We start from the raw sequence: 21,446 nt of genomic DNA, 5'->3' as shown, positions 1-21,446 counted from the left end.
TTTTTGTTTGTCTTTTTTTGATAGTTTAGATTCAATACTATCTTTCACTGCAATGTAAAGATCAAGGAGAAGGACTTGGATTCGCTTGGCGTTTCCAATTGGCGTCAGTTGGCACAGAAGAGAAACAACTGGCGTACTTTTTTTAAACTCGGCCAGAAGCGCCAAATAAAAAGAAGAATAACTCAGTATAAAGACATAGGCCTGTTTCCTCAAGTAGTTTCAAAAAAATTTCTATCTCTTAAACACAAATTTTGCTCTAAAAAAATGTGCTTAAAGTGAGAAAACACGTTAAAAGCTACTTCCTAAATTATACTTAAGAGTGCTGTCTTTGTCCTACACCTCAAATATCATAGATGATATCTGAGTTTTACGCCTTGCCTCTTTTCCCATTAGTTCGGCCTAAGTATTATATTCATCAAATAAGCTATACCACGCTTCTTTGCCCTCTTTTATCTAACCGCTTTTCTTTCATTCGCCCATTAGAAAATCAAAATGAAACAGATTTTGACGTGGCATTTAGTTAAGTTAAGTTTCGGTTGTTCAATTATAGGCAACATCCATTTAAGACAATCATACCATTACTTATTCCTACTGGGTAAGCACACATGCCTTTGAAATCGATAATTGCGGAGAGCGTCTCAAATACGAGAATCACGCATAAAATGATACGAACATAATCGAAAACTTTTCGCGCCGTTTGAGGGTAAAAGAGCCATATTAAAATATTTCCATATTCATGTAGCCGAAACTTCAATTATACAACGAAAAAACACGAAGAGTGATGACGACGACTACGATGGAGCAGATCAAACAACAAAGCGTCCAAAACAAGCTGCAACAGTTTGTCGGAGGCACGTACCACTTAACTTAGCTGGTATATACGAGTAGTTAGTAGTAAATGCCCCTACCTACTTTGCTTTGTGTACAGTCTGACCTCTCCTTTGCCCTTGAAATTTAATAAAGCTCGCCTTGAAACGCCTATGGCTACCCTTGAATGCTGGCGTATGACTTTGAGTAACTAATTTTGATATTTCAGGTGCATTAAAGAACTACTATCGCTGCAGTACTCAGTGCTTGCCAATACATATTTAGAAAAAAATTATTATTGCCAAATATTCCCTTTTAAAGAAAAATGTATAGATCCTTGCTGGAGAATCCTGTAAGTCCTATCATCTGAATATGCGTTAACTACAGTTAAATATATCTTTTGCTGCAATCTCTTCCGAATATGTTAAAGCCGTCTTCACTCACAGTCCTTTCATATTTCACGCTTTTGTTATCGCATTTTCAGAAACATTTCCTAACTGCAATTTTGTTGTTATTTATTCGGTATCTTTATTATTTTCGTCTACCTCTCAGCCTCTTTCTCATTCACTACATTGTTTTGTTTATCCAAATGCCATCAGTTTTGTTTTCTTCATCAATTTTACATTTTCTCATATTTTTGTTGTTTAGTTCTCAATTTTCTTTTGGCTACTTTTTCTTTATGCGCGCGCAAGGGTTTGGTTTTCTGTTTTGTCATGCCAGTTATGTGTGTTTATTACATATATAAACAGCTTGAAGTTAGCTACGGTGCACTGACAGGACACTGTCAGCTAAGAAAAATTTAGTGATGCGGAAATCAACTCGGTATTTTTGCTTTACTTCCGATTAAAAACACCGATTCTATTAACATATTTTTGTTGGTGTAGTTTTGTTACATTCAACAGCGTAATGTCGGCAGTATTCTTCCCGAAACTACGGCCAATTACCGAAAATTCAAAGGAGCGACTATGTAATGTAACTTCTATGGGTGCAACATAAACAAGGGACCCCGCGAGCAAGAAGATCTTTTGTATCCCTATGATGGTTCCTAATCCTGACCAGCCCAAGAAGATATCAGCTTCAATTTTCTTGGTATACGAATTCCTAACCTTAAGGGCATCGACAGTGGAAGAACTGAAGTATTTCAGCCCTACCCTGGCTTATACTGGACAGTCCCACGCAGTGTGCTCCGACGTCTCCTCGTCTTCATGGCAATCCGTCTCTTTCGAAAGACCAATCCGGTGCATGTGAGAGCACAAGTGATTATGGCCGGTTAGGTAACTTTATGTTGGCTTTGTTAAGCAAAAGGATTACCACAAAGTTTGGCTTGTATAAGGCCACCTACTCCTTCCCAATACTTACTGGGTTCTGTGTTTACCTACTCTTCGAGTATAAGCCTCGAGGAGGATCAATAGACCATGAAACTTCCTTAACCATTTTGTCGGCGGTCCTTTTACCAACGATCCCAAAGTGTCCTTATACCCAGCTTAGTTGGATAATGTCAAAACACTCCTTGACGAACCTGGAGATGATCGTCCTATTTTATAGGACCCTTATGGCCGCCTGGCTGTCTGAAAATATAACTAGAAAGGCGCCTTTTAAACTCTTCCCAAGAACCAGTCTCACAAAAATTGAGATTGTAAGTACCTCACCCTGAAAAGCCGTGGACAAAGTACCAACTGCAATAGATTCATAGGAAGTTTGGTGCGAGGTCCATAAACATCCGAACCTGCTCTGCCTCCTTATTTTATCCGTCTGTTTACCAGCGTACATCTCTGAGCTCTAGTTCAGGTAAACCTTTTGAGCAGACATCTCTGTCTAGAATTTTGACCTGGAATTTCCTTCCTAGACTATGGAAGCATAAGTTACAAGCGGACGGTCTATAGTTCGGTATAGCCAATCTATTATCTTGCAGTTAAGAACCGTGGTCGACCAAAAACTCTTCGACAGGCCCATATAGCCCGGGTGGTTGAACTAAGAGTTTACTAAGAGAGAATTCCAACTGAGTGTCTTATCTAGGTAACCCAGAATATTGAAGCACTGTTTCACCAAGGGTGATCAAACAAAGATTCGGCTTTTACTTTCTTGTATGTAAACATATCCAACAGCATCGTAACCACTTTCATGTAGTTTCAATATCAATTTGTTCCAGTTAGGCGTTTTTCAACATCAAAAAATAGTCCACGTTTAACCTTTTCCAATTCTCCTTAAATCAAAGTGAAAAAGTATTTTGCTACTAAAACCAAAAAAATAAATAATAATCTGCCAACAATCTTCAGTTCACACATTTATTTAAACAGATACATTCACTCGAGTACTAAATAAATTCGCATCAAATTTCCAAGATATCTGTCACCACATCACGGTCATAGTCGTCTGCCTACTGTGAAAATAGTGTGCTCAGTGCAAACAGGAATCAAAAGCAAGAAAGAAAAAAAACAGTAAGCGTTCAGTAGCGATTTTCCTTTCGAAAGAGTATCAGTTTTCTAGGCTAATTCCAGTACGCACGTCTCAAGCGCACACAAAAACACCACAGGAAGAAAGCGAACGTGTCTTATGAGTCGATTCAAGTGGACAGCCTGCTGTGACACATGCCCAATGCATTGTTTGTCTTACGACTGCGGTTGCGGTTGCGGTGATCATGTTGCGCAGCATGTCCTAGTACAAAGTCACGAGAGTTTGTCAGTCCTTATTTTGTTGACAGTAATTACGGTGGCGTCAAATGTTTGTTTACAAAGTGATTTGCTTTCAAGTGTATAATATACGGAATTGCTTCATGTCCTGCATTTAGAGTTCGTTAACAAGAAATAAGATCCTTTCTCTTATGATGAAGAAAATTCAAAATATAAAAATTCTTTCAAAGGGCTCGGCAGTACCTAGTATATGAGAGCGAATATGACACTAAAGAGAGTACAAGGCCGAAACTGATTTGTCTTTAAACTAAATTGGATGAGAAAGTTTGAAATTTGATCCACAATACAGAAGTATGTCTCCTCTTAAAGAAAGCAAAATTTATTCTTTAAATTTGAAGAACAAACCCGGAGAAGGGACACCATTTACATATACGTAGGTATGGAATATTTGCCGTCTAGTGTCGCAATTTAGTTTGACTAAGTTATGTTAAATTATTGTTGGAAAACAATCATCAGGGTGTTCCATCTTGAGGCTGAGGGAACTACCAGGCTAGAGAGACACTCAGGATGGCCACTACGCTATATTAAAGAACGGATATATGTATATCGGAAACGGATTACTATGCACTAAGTCCGATTTTCACAAAGAGGTATAGGAATTCCATTACATACAGAATATTCTGGTCAGAAGGGGCTCCTGATGAAAAGGGATCATTCCACCTCTACACAGATGACTCTAAGCTAGACAGCGAGGTAGGAGGGAGGTATTCTCAGCACAACTGGGGTTGGAAATATCATTTCGCTTACATAAACCAGTGCAGTCGTTTTTCAAGCTAAAGTCGCTGCTATACAGGTGGCGGTTGAACACTTACGTACAAGAGAAGTCTTATCTAACAATAACTTCATCTACTCAGACAGTCAGGCCGCACTCAAAGCGCTTGACACGGTCACATGCAGTTCAGAATCCGTAGCGGGCTGTGGCAGATCTCCAACCGAGATGGCTGAGCAGTCTGCACTTCACTTGATATGGGTGCCGCGCACTGGAACATACCAGGCAACGATAAGGCAGATAAACAGAGAGGACATATCCGCTCCACTTTCGCAGGCCTGGAAGAGTTTAGGCCTAGGTCTCGCTACCTCCAAGCTCATTTTAAGGAACTCTCTCTTAAACTAGCAAGGGGCAGGTGGTCTAGTCTCACCACTTGCAGAAATACGAAGCTTGCGGGGCCAAATGGGACGAAAAGCGGTCGAATGATCACCTCATGCTAAGAAGAGGGCACCTAACCGCAGCCGTGGGCCAAGGACACCCCAGTCACATATTCGCTAGTCGTAGTCCTTGTTTTGTTAGCAGAGAAAGTCAATGTGTGTAAGGTCAAAATCAGAGACTTATTTGATCGATTCATTGGTAGTGTTTTTTTTTTTGTTGTACAGAGACCCTAGACTCTGTTGCCTTCATAGAGCCTTTAGATCATGACTCAAGTGTCCAAACGCGTTGATGAATGCATGAATGGCGAAGTAAGGATTGGGATTGAGAATTTCATGCCCAGAAGTATGACATACTTCATTGCAGTCTGTTCATAAAAAGGAAAGATGGAAATAGTACTTGAGGCATATTTATTAAATAGAAAAAATAAAAAGTGAAACTATTTAGGAGTATTTCTACCCAACCTCAAACCTTGTTCGCCCAAATTTACAAATAACATTTTTCTTTGCAATTACACCCCCTATCAAATACACTGAGCGCATATACATATAAATATAATTACCTGCCGCAAACCAAACAAATACATACACATGTTCATTAGGATGGACCAAATAAAGTAAAGTTGAAATTTTAATACTCTCACCCCTAAATTTGTCTCGTATCGAAAAAATAGACCGCTGTTTTTTGGGAAAATCAAAAAATATTTAGAGGTGGCTTATAGCGATCCAAGAAATATTGATTTTCAAAAATTCTATCTCTAGAAAAAGTGTTTTTCCCCATATAAACTTCATGAGCTTTGAGGCAGTTCTAAATATATATTTAATACGGCTATTTTTTGCATTTAGAAAAATCCTAGGGGACGAAACCTGAACATTTTCAATTTCCTTTTTATCACCCTTATGTACGAGTTTGCCTGTGTACGAATAAGGTTGGATGTATGCACATTTCTTTCCCTCATTCATTCTTGATTTAAGTAGTGACGTTTTAGACGCCACACGCCTGCCCGCCCGCTGTGCAGATGGCACAACAAGAATATCAAATAAATACACACAGCAACTACGATCAGTGCAACTACAACGACAATGCTTGCAACAAATGGCAGCACCTATGTATGTATGTACATAAATAAATTGCATTTTCGTAATTTGTAGTGAACTCAAGTGTTTGTTTGTATGTAGGTACATATGTTTGTATGTATTTATGTATATTTGTATGCCAAGATATTATGGGTATCATTTCCCACTGGGAAAATAGGTAAGCACCTTGCGAGGTAAGCCATGTTTTCTTTCAGTTTTTAGTACCAAAATTGTCATCATGGCCAATGTCATCTACTAGTAAAGGGCAAAATGAACACCTCCGAAGACACATTACGTTGTCAGTTGCAAAATAACGTGCAGCCGAAGTTATTTCCAAGCACCGAACTACTCCGAGCGACTGCTCTGCATTACACGTAACTTACTTTGTAAAGCGGCTCAGAAGTATGTCTGATACCAAATGTACATTCCAAATTCCTACTTACATAAGGCGGCCATGCCTTTGTAAAAGTAAGGGACGTTCGGCAGGGAAATGGTAATGACTGCCAGGTGAAGAGTAAGTTGCTAATAAGGTATTATTACGTGCTCCTAATTCCAACTGGGTTTGAAAGGGTGTTTTTATGTGTATTTGTACATACATTCATATGCACATATATGCACTTTGAAGACAGCTAGTGAATTCGTCTGTCACTCAAGCAGCGACTAGCGATCGCTACTGCATTGACTAGAGCGAAGCACTGTAGAAATAACCAGCAGCGAAAGTAACTGGTTGCAGACTGATGTATTTTTAGTCAAACAGGGATAACAAGTAGACTGCCACCATGGATAATTTTTTATAGCACAGACGTTACTTTCGCCACAAGGAAAAATTGCAATACAACATAAATATGATAAAGTAAGCAGTACAGTTTTGGCGTAACTATAGGGATCTCAGCTACAATATTTAACCAAGTGATGCGTTGTAGAGGTTCAAGTCAATTTACAAAGAAAAAAATGGCACACACGATCATTTCGTGCAAAGGGGTCGATATCTTTTCGATTTATATATTTCTAAGTAGTGACTGACAATGTATCTGCGGGCGATTACATTTTTCTTTTTAAATGGCATCTTCTTCTTACTTCGAATATATGTAATTTCTCGAGCTAATCTGTGGTAGTTTTGTATTTTTTATAATAAATCCTTTTAGTCTCTTTTTGATGGTTCAAAATCGAAGCACTTCGTAGATTTAGTGGAAGAGGATCCTGCCGATTTGAAATTTTTTGTCTGTCTTTTTTCATATAAATATCGAGCCCTAATCGCAAAGGAGATGAAAGCGACGTTTTTTTAATTTTTTTTTCTTTTTGCTGCAGAAATGTTCCGAGATGTTTTTCGGCATCAAAATTAAAATTTTGAAAAATATCGCTTACATCTTTTGGCGCTATTTTTTGTCTTTAGGTATTTAAAATAATTTTTGGCCAGCATTTCAACTGGTAAAAATGCAACTAATTGTGAACTAGTTTCACTTATTCAAAATAGCGAAAATACGGATCAAAGAAATCATTCCTTGAAAACCAAGTTACCATAAAATGTATTTTTTTAAAGGGAAAATGCACAATTGTATGTAGAGATTGCAACACCGATCCTTCGCTTATAGTTCGAATGAACGTTGGCGCCGCGCCGTTGCTGCTGCCGTCGTCGCCATCATTATTATCAAACGTCATCATCGAAATCCGCACAAAGGCGTCACTTGTGTTTGGTTAAGCATACATACATACATATACATATATGTTTTCTGCATGCATACATTTGTGAATACACTAGGCGACATATGAAAGTGTACACCTTGTTTTAAAATAATATTCACAATTATTTTCATGAAAAAAAAAATTTACATTAATTATTTAGGAAAATATAGTTCATTCCATAATATAAATCATATAAATCAAAGTTTTACAATTTATATGAAGTTCACAAAAATTCAAAAAATTTCCTTCGAAATTTTCAACTCTTTATTAAGAATTTCTAGAAAATTTTCGAGTATGCAATTTTGTAGCCTATTCAATTTTAGTCTCATGCATTGCAAGTTTTAAATGGTTTAAAAATCGCGTTGATTTTTGAGAATTTTTTTTTGGTGACGTATTTTTGTACTTTTTTTGAAATAAGCACGCGTTTCTTATAAAATAAAATGCGGTAGACCGTTAGTAACTAAATTTCAAAACATCAACGCCAGTTTTTGAAAATTTCACCTGTTTAATAAAAAAAAAACACATAAGCGATTGAAACTTGCACTTCATTATTTGATTAAAATTGAATGGGCTACAAAACTGCATACACGAAAATTTTCTAGAAATTCTGAATAAAAAGTTGAAAACTTTGATGAAAATTTGTTGAATTTTTGTGAACTTTATACTAAGTGTGAAACTTTTATTTATATGGTTTATATTAGAGAGTGAACTATATTTTCATAAAAATTAATGCAAACATTTTTCATGAAAATAATTGTGAATATTATTTTAAAACAAGGTGTACACTTTCAATTGTCGCCTATTGTATGTGTGTATTTTTATAGGCATTTATACTATGCGTGCGTGGGTGAGTGTTTTAAAAATTGTCTAACTACATACATATGCCGCTATATTTGACTTTGTATTCGAAACGATAGCAGCAAGATTGAGGCATGTCTTTCGCTGTTATTTCTTTTGAGTGATTTTCCTCTTGATCTTTTTATTTACTTTTCTTTTCTTTTGTAGAGTTGATTTTCTCCTGTTCGCGTCCGGTTTTTTTTTTACTCAATTCATAAGCAGCGAGGGTGGCTACTCGGAGACAAGTTCACTAAGCGATTTTTGTTTTCTTTTTTTAATTTTTTCATTTTCCAATTGCGCAAATCCCACTCAGAGCAAGAAAGAATTTGAAATTTCCGCGCAAAGTCAGTCAAGTAGTCGATCAAGACGCTCAAGGCAGCAACTCAGTAGCGACTAGTGTGATCTTCGCGATCAGTTTAAGATTAGCATTTGCTCGACACAGGCGCGATCATTCAATCGTTCTGAATAAGGAATATCTTTGTATGCAGTTACGCCTAGTTTGTTTTTTTAGTTTTAAATTTTTTGATTTCTTCAATTTTCGCATTCCTTTTATTTTTTCTCCGTTTTGTGAATCAATTTGAATTCTTACGCGCAATTCGTGAGCTACTCGCTTAAGTGCTTTTAGTTGAATAAAATTGCTGGCATTGTTGTTGTGGTGATTTTTTTTTATAGTTTCATGATTATTTATTCATTGTTGCGTGTTTGTACACATATGTGTTTGTGCGTATATTCAAATCGAATTAACTCGCCGGTCGCGATTTAAAGCGGACAACAAGCAACCGGCGTTCCAGCTGGTGCAAGTGATGCCCGACCGTGGAGTGGCAAAAGTTCAATCGTGTGTGTAAAATATAAAAAAAAAATATACATAAGCACAACAACAGTTTGACATACCCATTAGTGCAATTTTGAATTACACATAAGCACTCGTTAATACATTCATACAAACTTGCCGCATAACTAAGTATCGACAGCTGCTGCAAGGCATCCGCACCTACAGTCATATGGCCCTTATTGCGCTTCGCAAAGGGTAAGTGATGAAGTGCATTAAATTCACTTAATTTTATTAGCATTTAAGCAGCTTAATAAAAATAAAAAATAAAACAATAAACGCCCAAATAATTCTGTAAATTTTTGAAATTCTGAAACAGACATTGACGACTGTTTGTTTCTGCTCGTTTTGTGTGTATGTTCGCTGGCATGCGTTAAAAATTTCTGTCGTTGTGTTTTTCTGGAAATGTTTATTTTCACATATTTCATAAAGCAAATTATTTTTGTATCAAAACAGATTTTTAGAATAGTTGTGTGAAACTGTAGAAATATCTTTGGGCTTAGAAAATTGGAATAAAAGCGGAACTTCGGCGGAAATTCATCAAGGTTGTTTGCTAGATTGAGAATTTAAAAAACCATATTTTTTAAGCAATGCTAAAGTTCAAAAGTTGGCGAAGAATCTCATTGACACGACATTGGAGCTCAAAATATGTTTTAAAAATTATGTATACGGCGCCAAGGGCAATGTCCATGAAAACACAAAGCTATCTTGCATCTTTAGAGTCTTAAGCGTATTTATATTATGAACATGATTCGGTAGTTCGCTGGGTTTGGCACCTGTGACGTAAGAGCCGCTTCCAATGAACAAATGTAAAACGCCTCGGCTAAGATTCAGTTCATTTAGTGACGACCACGGCGAATGGTTAACCCTTAATGGAGCAGGTGCGTCTACCCGGATCATTGACACTCTCGGGAAGACAATTACCGCCTTACAAGAAATGCGATGGACGGGGCAAGTTGGGATTACGCCTGATGCATTTTACGTGGGTACATACCTACCCGGTTGCACATCGAGCCAACAAAAGTAGGCTCTATTCGCAAAAACCACCACGACACTCTCCGAGAGACCATACCCTAGACGAGACCAGAGTAAGCTGTGGAGGCTCCTGTTCCTCATGGTACCAGAATTAAGTCTCCGGTCAGACCTCGTAGCCGAAACTATGACCAGTTGAGTTTCCATGCCACTCTGGACTGGTCATAACCACCCAACAATTAACCCTCAAACATTAACATTTAAACACCTCTCGTGCAAACTCCCCCAAGCTTGCGATATGCTGACTTGTGAAAATAGCATCGTCGTCCATCTAATTCCCATTCCAGATAAATCCCGAATGTCATAGTACATCGGACATTCGCAAACAACATGTCTGGCATCCTCGCTCTTCGCACCACATGCGCAACCCTCCGAATCGTGAAGATTCCCTTCTCATTGCAGCGGTCCTGTCACCTCCTTAATACGATCTCCCGCAAAGAGCGTTTGCACTCTAAGTAGCTTCTCTCCACATCAGCATCCGAAAGCCACATATCCATCAACGGCATCCCAATCCCGCTCCTTAACTTTATATGACCACCAGATCCAGGGGAGCATCATTACCGGCTTGTCTACCGCTGCATCAACATCCACATTCGCACCGCACCTACTCAGTTATACTGCAGACCTCGACTGCCCCTCTATCAAGATGAGCAGGTCATCGGCGTATGCACTGCAATTGCAGCAAGGTTGAAGCTGCCTGAGCAGGGAATCCGTAATTATGTTTAAAATAAATATACCACAAATGGAACCCTGCATATAAGCAACTCTAGCGGTTCTTCTGATAGAAAAGTAGCTACGCCATAAAGCCAGCTCTGCGTCCAAAAAACACTTCTATAAAAATTTGAGCGGTACCCCGCCACGATGTCAAAGACGTGCTAGGCGATTTCAATGTCAAGGTAGACAAGGAAGGGTCTTTGGTTTTGGCGTCGAAATATTCTGCCTTCACTATGGAGCATCCGATAACCGACTGTGAGTGAACGACTTCTCCGGGGTCTGCTAGCTATACCCAGATCGGCAAATAGAAAGAAAATTTATCATATTGTGATATATTGAAGGCACGTTCCCCGCGTGCTAGACCTATGTAAGCTTCAAAGGCCAAACATTGACTCAGATCACTGTCTTGATGCAACCAAAATACGCACTCATCTCTCTACATCAAATAACAGCGTCTTAATATACAAGGAAAGCTTGGCGGTGAACAGACAGGCAACAGTTTTGCCTTCCAGCGCTCACTACCGTCTCTCAAAACGCGCAATACAACAAACCGATCCTTGCGGGGAATGGAACCACTTCTGAGGAAATAGCTGATACGATGAGGACTCTGATGCCGCCGCAGAGACGAAAAACGCGGTCACACGCAAGCTTTACGAGAGCATTATCGAGAGTTGAATAAGGAAGAAACAGGTATCATAAGAAATATGCAAAGAGAGAAACCAAACTTCATGAGTGCGAGAATTTTTGGGATGCTCAACGACAGGAAAACAGTCAGGAAAGGAAGAACACCCAGAAGCACGGCGACCTAGTGAGCAATATTCAGAGCATACTAAAATTATGGAGGCAACATTTCTCAATACAGAAAACCATAGGCCAAATCTTCGAGAACACGAGCGAGAGAAGATAAATCAGTGAAAATGTTCTATAAAAGCAAAAAATTAGTCCACATTTCATATATGTATGTACCTAGTTACTTCCTCCAACATCCATGCCTGTTAACAAAAAATTAGTTGTATCATGGAAAACAACTAAATTATTCAGATACTTAGTATATGCGAATTTTTAATCCATTTCGAGTAAAGTCGACTATTGGAACATTTTTCGATTTTCTATGTTTCGTCACGACAGCATTTCCGCACATGCATGCAGACGACTCATTTGCAAGTGAAAACTGCAATTAGTGCTGTGATAAAAATAATAATAATAACAATAACAACAACAATTTGAAAATCATAATAAAAATTAAATAAACTGGCAAAGAAATTCGTAGCGCCAAAATGTTCAAAACAAAGCCAAAAGTATTCAGTGACTATTGTTAGAGGAGGGGAATATATTCGACTAACCGGCGGGCCAGCAGCCAAAAAAATGCATGACATCTACGCGATTCTACGTAGAGAATATATACATACATATATATATTTATTTGCATATAAGTAGTATGTGCACTTTGTATGCTATACTATAGTACTTTGTATTGTTTGTACGTATGTACATTGTACATACTGTATGCAGCCTTACGTATCCTATTTATATGAATGTATGTATGTATGTAATAATAATGTGGACACAAAGTCATCAGCGCCTTCATTTTGCGATTTCACTTATTTTTAGACGTCAGCACAGACGTATGCACGTTGAGCAGAAAATTGCAGACGAGTATGTTGGCAAACAGGCAGGAAAAGCAAAAATTAATAACATGCGTACTCGTGAATGTATGTACATATATAAATACTACATACATATGCTTACAAATGGATATGCTCTGTACTTATATTCGGTCACGGCTAGAACATGGTTTATTATCGGCTATTGCTTCTAGAATGTACAGTTCGAAAACCATTATTTTGAAAAAATCTGATTTTTGTAGTGACAGCGTTATTCACACCGAAAAATTTATACACTTCTCAAATGGTCTATATAAGTTTGAGTAACGAATATCGGATATCCCTGAGTCAACCTAACTATCTTTTGATTCAAAAAAATTTTAATTTAGTATCCTCTCATCACTCTAACTTCGACGCACACTCTCCTGAAAGTAATAACAACGAGCAAAATATCCTTTCTTGCCTTGCTACCTTAGAAAATGACCTTTTTTGAGTCCGTGCCTTTGTCCTCCTGTGCCAGCACTAGCGGGTATTGAGTTGAATAATTCCAGAGTTGGAGCATTTGTGCTCAATTGTACATGACCATTCACCCACGGCAACGCGCGTAGGCCAAGGGCTGTCTCGTCGCATTTTGCCATTGTGCATGCTTCTGCGCTAATATGCAAGCACAGACACGACAAGGGTGAACTTTGCCTATCTATTGCCTCCTCAGTCCAAAGTAGCACATATTGGCAAGATTGTTACTCCGTTGGATTTCAAGGACGACAGTTTAATCGGTTTTTATGTTGGTTTCCCATATAAGAAATCAAGTCCTCGCTTCCGTCATTCTCAACTTTGGCTCGGCTTAAACTTCTCCACTTGTTTCAGTTCTGCTCCGTTTCAAAAGTATTGAAAAGTGTTTTCTTCACACAGTGGTCTTAAAACTTTCCGTGTGTCGCCCAACTTTCTCATCACATTTTCGGCCGTTCTTCCTATCGCCCATCTCTTTGCACTCATACATTTCGGTCTATCTCTTCTTTTTTTATGGAAAATACTTATCACTTCAGCTCCCTCCTTCGGTCTTATATAGCTCGCGTTACGCCCGATTGCAGCGTGGCTCTGTAGGCGGCATCTTTTTTCTTTGAAATAGCGTAATATCCTTCGTCTTATCAGTTATTCCATCGGGCTCGCTAAAATCCAACTCCTTAGTCGTCGCACAGCTTCTCCTGCAAAAAGGCAAGAGGGTATCTTGGCTGCCACGTACGGTGACGGCCATGTAGCCTGATGAATTTTTTCATGGTGGAACCTAATATTGCAGACTACCATGCTTCGGGTCCCGGTGAAGTCGATCAGCTTCAGTCCGATCTTGGATGGCTGAATTTTCTTTAATTAATAACCGGAAAAATATTTTATATTTATAAGTTTACTTGATGGCAAGAGCCATCCAGTTACTTTGCCGAAGAGAAAGTAGTGAAGTGAGTGTTTATTGTCTAGGACTACAATTAGTAAGTATCAGTGAGAACCCAATATATGACTCTTGATAAATAAATAAATAAATAAATTTTTTTTAAATTCTGAGATTTCGAAAACTACTTAGTAAGTATATTTATTTAAACTACTTTGAGGGACCTTAAATACAACTAGCACTTACCTCTGAGTGTTTGATTCAGGAGCTGCATCCATTTCCGGCCTTGTTGAACCAAACCATCTCTTCGTGCGCACCTCACATTCGCAGCTTTTCTTACATATTACTCAGCTCACATAGCAAACGCTGTTGCTACTCTGCTATTTGTTATAGTTGTTATAGTTAATTGCAGAAAATTAGGAAATTTTCCACGTCTTCCAAGAATTGATGATGATGCAGAGGCTAAATGAATTACCTATTGGTGGCGCTAATAGCGGAAGTCAATGTGCGCTTGTGTACGTAAATTATGAGTTAAGTGGGCATAGAAAAGAAATAAGTACAAAAAAAAAAACAAAAGAAAAAGTCCATTAGTTCCAACAAACATTTTCCACTATTTTTAAGGGGTCTAATTTATTTAGTTGCTCGCTTAATACAAATTAAAATGCTAAGAACTGCATAAAAGATTTGGGTACAGCCGTTCTTAGGAAACAAACTCTTTGAATGCATCGTAGAAGCAGAGAAAAAATGCACTTTACATACATACATACATACATACATACATATATACACACACAGAATTTATTCCTACCGTTCAGCCGTAAATTCTGTATGCAATAGCTATTCTGCAATGTTTACCAAACAGGATATACGCACGCATTGCCGCTAGCGGCGACGTAAACAGCGCTGCTTACAATCACTAACCCTCCGCACGCGACAAGCGGCACTCTCATACATACCGCCGTACACCTCGTTGTCCATAAGCGCTCGCGAACAGCATCCAACGAACAGCGCCAACGATGTGCTTTCCGGTTTCTTAGGGTTGTAGCGGTGCTACTGGTTGAGGGTGCATTAAGCAACCAACAAAACGCGAAGCAATATAAAAACTACAAAAACAATACTAACAAATCCAACAAATGAGGTTGACTAAAGTCATAAAAGTGCGGTGAGGAGTTGCCACTATGGGATATCAGCAAGTTGACTGCTTGCTGCCTGCACTCAGCATATGAGAGTGCAAGTTATATTTGCTTGCATCGTACTCGAATATAAATATGTATAAATTGTATGTATGCATGTATGTACATATATGCGCTTAGCCAGGATGTGCAAGTGAGTATCCTGCAAATAATAGCAAGAAAAAAATTACTATTGAAAATGTTGAAATGGCTTTTGACCTATGCGACTCGTACTGCTAAAAGAGGGTGGAAAATATATTTAGTAGTGAAGAATTGTAAAAATAGAGTAACGAAAAGGAAGCGAGGAATATGAGAATCAAGGCACCTAAGTGAAGTAAGTAGTTGAAGTAGTTAGAGGATAACGATAGAACTTACTTATAAGACAAAAAATAATGTTTGTAAAAATATAAGAAAAAATTTCTGGTATGCTCACTAAAATAGGCATTAGACCCCGCTCCTTTTTCGATTTTTATTATTTTTTTTAACATTTAAGCTTTTTTGATGTTTACTACCTTTTTGCGTATTTTCAGCAGTCCAAATACATATTTTCATCTAATCCCCGAAAATACGAAACGCGTTGCAGAAAAACATTCATATATTACATTAGGGTGCCACACCCAGAAAAGTAGCGGGTTTTCCATCGGAATTGTACAATTTATTATATTCTAAAACTTTCGCCAAAATATTTCGAAAAAATATTAAGATTTACATGAGTTAGACCAATTTGAAAATACCTTCGAAAAATCTCTTAATATATTTTCTTTCCGTTGATAAAATGTTTGAACATTTTTATGCAGATCTGTTTAGCTTAAATTTTTCTATAATGTGAGGTAATTTTTTTCGAAAAATTTTTAAACCCTAATTTTTTGGCTTTGGTAGTATAATGGAAATGCAGTACCGATTTTGTTGTATGGAGAGTGGTGCACCATAATGTGTGTACATACATAAAGTTTGCATGCACAAATTACAGTATTTGAATTTTTAACAAGACTTTTTTTTATTATTGCATGTTTTCCGTGGTTAAAAGTGTATCGTATTTTCGTCTGTGCAGCTTATGTGTTAGATTTAAAATCTCTCGATATTAGTGTAATAAAATATATGGCAGCCCTGCATAAATATTTTATTTTTTTTTTTTTTGTATTTGGTTAATTTTTGGTGTATAGCAACCGAATATAAAACTTGATTTAATTGTTTCTATTCCAGTTTTTTTGCCTACTTGCAACTTTCCGGACAAAGTTTCCGATAGCATTGTGTAAAACAAAATTTAAAAAATATGGCCACTGTTGAGAAAATTCATTTATTTCATATTTTCATTATTTCATTTATTTCTCTATTTGCGTTTTTTGAACTCTGAAGATTAACAGTTGGGTCTCGGTTCTATTCAGTTTAATTTTACAAAATATGTGGCAACGCTTAAAAAAAGAAAATCGTTAAACCGGTTCACTTTTAATTTTTCCCTTTTTGCGTATTTTTAACTGCGCTGGCAAACTTTTTGATAACATTTCTATATAAAATATATTTTTAGAAAATATGGCAACTCTAAAAATTTTAACATTTTTCTGTTTTTTTCTCTTTTTAAATATTTTTTACTGAAAGTATTAATTCTTGCATCACCTTTTCACAAAATTTTTTTCCAAAATTATCTGGCAGCATTGATCACGAAAATTTTTTTTTTTTTCTTCTTTAATATTTTTTCAATTTTGTGCATTTCTAACTCCATGCACAAAATTTTCGATCGCATTTGGAATAAAGTTGAATTCAAAAATATGGCACCTCTGCATTAAGTAATTTTTAGATTTATATTTTTTTGTTTTTTTTTTAATTATTTTTTAAACTGGGAAAATTCTGTGTATAAACTTAAGTTTTCTCACTTTTTTTTTAACTTCACCGTTAAGTTCTAAGTTACTACACAACAATATTGCTTCCCTTAAATTAATTTTAAAAAAAAAAACTATAGTAGGCAGCACTATTCATGAAATTTTCCACTTAAAAAACAACAAATTTATCTGGGAATTCTAAAAAAGTTTTAATTGAAAAAATCAGTTTGCCTTTAATTATAAAGGGATTTATAAAACTAAAATTGTTTATCAATTATTTAGCACCACGGTAATTGCTAATAAGTCCAGTGCGTAGTTAGTCTCACTCGCATAAACAGCAGTAAACTCAGCAGCCACGGTCGTCTGTTACTCAACACCGGCAATTCTTCTCTGCTTGAAGTGCATACCCAGTAGGAAAACGCTGTAACTTCGCATTAATAGAGATTTATATATGTAGATGTACATATATTTAGTGAATTTTATAGCCCAATTCGTAAAATAAGGAGTCTATTTCCGTTTCATTATATAATTACCTTCAAAACTAAATCAGTCTAATTTGTTCTTTTTCTGTTGTAATAAATTTTTGCCCTTATTGCTGAAAGTATAAGTTTTCCTTTTGGGGCTCTCACATATACTCCCAGACACACATTCACTTCAACAATTGTGTTTATACCAAAGCCAGCAACAGCGTCAGTAGCCATGTCATATCCGCAGGATAACAAATTTTGCAAATGAGGTTGGTAGCCGCTCGTGGCTGGCGGCTGGTGGTGAATTATACACAATTTGTAAAACATAAAACTGAGGGTGGCCGTTAATGAGTGACAAGGATTTTGGTATGTTTTGAAGTGAGCGCCAATTTTGATGTTTGCTTATGTTTGTTTACATTATATAATATGAAATGGGAGTACGACCATTGAAATATGAATATGTAAGAGAACAAATTCGTATATGCATTTATAAAAGGGGAAGAAAACGAATATATATTTGACTTAGGGGGAAAAATATGTACATAATTCAATACAGGACCTTTCATATCTTTTTTAAGTTTGTAAATTAAACACCCGTAGGAAAGAAAAATATATAAGTAATAAATTTAGTAGATTTGCACCGGTTCGGCGAAAGTGAAGCGGGTAAAAAGTGACACAATAGATCTCCTAATTGTTGTACTAGCAGCATAAAACTTCTATTGACGTGAAATAAAACCTTAGGCCTTGCTCTACCGGATACGCAATTCGGTGTCTCCTAGTTTTCGGTCTTCCAGGGTGAGGTATTTGCAATCCTCAAGGCCATGAACTACGTTGCGGAAAATAGGTGGAGGGTAGGAGTTTGCGTCTCTGCAGTGACAGCCAAGCTGCACTTAAGGAGTTTGCCAGCCCTCTGGCTACTTCCAAACTAATTCGGCAATGCAAATTTTGACTAAATTATGTTGGCAAACATAACGTGCTTGCTTTACTCTGGGTGCCGGGTCACTCGAGGGTATCTGGTAATAAGATATCTGACCATTTTCCAAGAGTTGGCTCAGGCCAGGCATTACTCGATCCGCAACCAGTTATAGCACTCCCCACTTCGGCCATCGATATCACCATCAGAAACTCGGTGAATACTTCGCTAAGCAATGACTGGGAGGCATCGAGGGGCCGAATGTGTGCAAAACACATGTTCCGTTCAATCTCAAAAGGTCTATCTAGTTGTTTGCTCTCAATAACTTGCAGACGGGACTGCAGACAACTTGTGGGACTGCTGACTGGTCACTTCACGTGGCACAAACCCCTGACTGAGTTAAACCTTAAGAATATGTAAGTAGTTTAAGAGCGTATTTATAGTACGCTCTTCAGTCAGCAATTGTCCAAATCGCTGATGGATCGATGGTAATGGAGTAACTGGTAAGCTGCAAGAGAAGAATCTTCAACCATTTTTGTGGGACCGCAATCATTTCAGCATTTCAATTAGTCCCCTTTGAGACATTAAATTTCTAATTGGGTAAACCCTTTAGACTAGCTAGGGCTTTATAATGGTCAGTGTTTGGTTATTTGATTCGCTAGAAAGGAAGAAAATAATTTAAGTAGAGCTGACTTACTCTCTGGTTATCTAATTTTTCATAACCGTACGTATACTCATACATAGATATCGAATTGATTTGTCACAGAGAGAGATTTTTAGCTTGTGTACAGGTAGAAGCATATTCTGTGTAGTTGTCGGACCTTCTTAACAAAGATCAATAGATGTCAATTCCTCCATAGTCTAAACCTTGCAATTCACTTATTTACTAAAAACCTTTTGCCCTGTTTTTTCGGTGTTCTTCCATGTAATGTTTAATTTTTCATTTTATCTGCTTCGAGTTTTGTATAATTATATATCTTCGTATTAGTTTCTTTAGTGTTAGAAGATTAGATAAGCAAGCTTTAGTGTGTATCTGTTTTGGTACGACCAGTTAGTTGAACTATTTGGTTATCCTTCAAGATACCGGTATTCGTCTTCCTTCTGAGCGATAGATTAGTTGTCTGGTTTATGTGACGCTTGTTTTAAGCACCTCACATTACCCCGCTACCTAAATCCAGTGGGTGTATTATTAGACGAGATAAGGATGGTTTTCCGAGAGTCCTCATTCTGGCTCTGCAGAGGGTAGGGCAAACGAAAAGGAGATGCTCTGTTATTTCTTCCACTTTCAGTAAGTTAGGTTAGGTTGAAGCTTCTGCCTTCACTCAACGTAGGAGAGAAGCACATAGCGTGACAGGGTGGTTCCCTTCCTCGCAAGCTCATCCGCTGCTTAGTTATCTCGAATGTTTCTGTGGCCTGGCACTTAGACAATGTGAGTAGTAGACTTTGAACGTAAATGGTTAAAGAATTCCCCTGCATTTCATTGACGAGGTTTCACAGCAATATAGTGACTTACTAGCTGCTCGACTATCGGAGTATATAGTTACCGAAGGCAGGTTAAGAGAAGATTCGATGAACCAGAGTGCAGCCACTTTTATGGCCGTGAGTTCTGCTTGGAAGACACTGCAGTGGTCTGGCAGCCTAAAGCAGAGGTCAAATGAGAGGTTCTTCGAGTGTATCCCACTCCCTGTTGTTAGATTTAATTTAAGCCATCCGTGTAGATGGCTATGGAGTTATCTTGGAGGCCTAACGTACCTAACCCTGTAGTTGATTAGAATGTTGGTGGGACCTCGAATCATTTTTACAGTGTATTTAGTCTTACTGAATTGTAGCTCACCTGTAGCTTCCCAAAAAGGTCTACGGGCAGAAAGTTTAAGATTGTTTCCATTTGGCTTTGGCTGGTATGGATGGCAGCGCACCTGTAACTGACATGCGTTCCGCCTTTTGTACCTTGATAAGTATAGAATTAATCAGCGACTTATCCAGTGATATCAACCAGACTGTGACGTCGCATAATAATATAGGGTGTGCCACTGCTGTATAAATCCAGTGCACTATGTGAGGCTTGAGACCCCATTTCTTGCCTATAGCCATTTTGCCAGTTGCCAGGTCAGTTTCCTGTCCAAGATGACGCCCAAGTATTTCACTGCATTCGAGAACGACCGTGTTACGCCCCGTAAAGACAACCATGACCGTTTTCGGCGGGTTGGCGTTCAGGCCGCAATCTTGTACTGTACGAAACGTTGTGGTTCAGTCCCGTTTTAGCCCTCTCCTGGGGCAATCGCAGCAAGCCTAGGTAAATAACTTATGCCTAGTTCGTTCTGATTCATGTCTGTTTAAAGCACTAGGAAACCAATATATTCCTGCAGGCCTATCAACTTTAGAGGCTCTTAAGAAATAAGGATTTTATTACAGTTGCAGATGTATTATTCACTCAACATACAGTGGTGGGAAAATAAATAGGGACGATCGCGACGTGTTAACAAGTTTTGGCTTTTTTGCATTTATTTAATTAATGTTTATTAGTTTTTTTTATAAAATTATAGCTCACTATGTAACAAAAATCATGTAAGTCTGAATTTCAAACTTCGCACAAAACTTAGGAAAATCCAACAAAATTTCATCAAAATATGAAACTTTTTTTTTTAGAAAAAATCTTGGTATGCGATTTTGTAGCCTATTAAATTTCAGTAAATTTTAGTATAATAAAGTGGGAGTTTGAAGTAGCTAGTATTAACCGTTAATTATTCAAAATTTTTTTTTCTTAAGAGTCACGAATTTTTTGTCATAAAACGTAGGTTCGACAATTTATTTTATATAGAGGAAAACGCACAACACCGTTTAAAAACAAATTGCCAAAATTTAAGGGTAAATCTCAGCTATTTAAAACTTGCACTTTATTATACTAAAAATAACTGGCCATTTTTTAAGTGATTCGGAATAAAAATTTTGAAATTACGATGAACATTTGTTTGTAAAACTTTTATAAATTTTTTAAAATTTTTCAAATTTTGACTTACGTTGTTTTTGTTAGAAAATAATAAATATTAAATAAAAAGAAATGATAGCCAAAACTCTTTAAAATTTGTTTATGGAAAAAGCTCTCCGTGGAGAACACTTGCTGAATCTATATACCGCATAGGCATATGTAGTTGAAGGACACTCGAAGATATGCAGTTATAAGCAGTTCATAAAAATAGCTATTCCGAAAAATCAGCACCTTGAATTTGCTCATAAAACTTCTAAACCACATGAATGGGAAAAAAATTCATTTTACACT

General features: G+C 37.4%; 2 protein-coding genes across 2 annotated transcripts in view; one reads left to right on the top strand and one right to left on the bottom strand.

The window, feature by feature from the left end:
* Nucleotides 1-14,322, bottom strand: part of gprs (speckle type BTB/POZ protein) — a 34,622-nt gene extending 20,300 nt beyond the window's left edge. Inside the window, exon 1 of the mRNA XM_017611090.1 lies at nucleotides 14,047-14,322. The gene's annotated coding sequence lies outside the window, so the exon portion shown is untranslated. The remainder of the gene's footprint in view (nucleotides 1-14,046) is intronic.
* Alk (Anaplastic lymphoma kinase) overlaps nucleotides 8,544-21,446 on the top strand; it is a 50,347-nt gene continuing 37,444 nt past the window's right edge. Inside the window, exon 1 of the mRNA XM_017611013.1 lies at nucleotides 8,544-9,264. The gene's annotated coding sequence lies outside the window, so the exon portion shown is untranslated. The remainder of the gene's footprint in view (nucleotides 9,265-21,446) is intronic.

Source organism: Rhagoletis zephyria, unplaced genomic scaffold (genome assembly GCF_001687245.7).
Source record: "Rhagoletis zephyria isolate East Lansing unplaced genomic scaffold, Rhagoletis_zephyria_1.1 Rzeph_scaffold_00012, whole genome shotgun sequence".
Taxonomy (NCBI): Eukaryota; Metazoa; Arthropoda; class Insecta; order Diptera; family Tephritidae; genus Rhagoletis; species Rhagoletis zephyria.
This window is presented reverse-complemented; position numbering and strand designations above follow the sequence as displayed.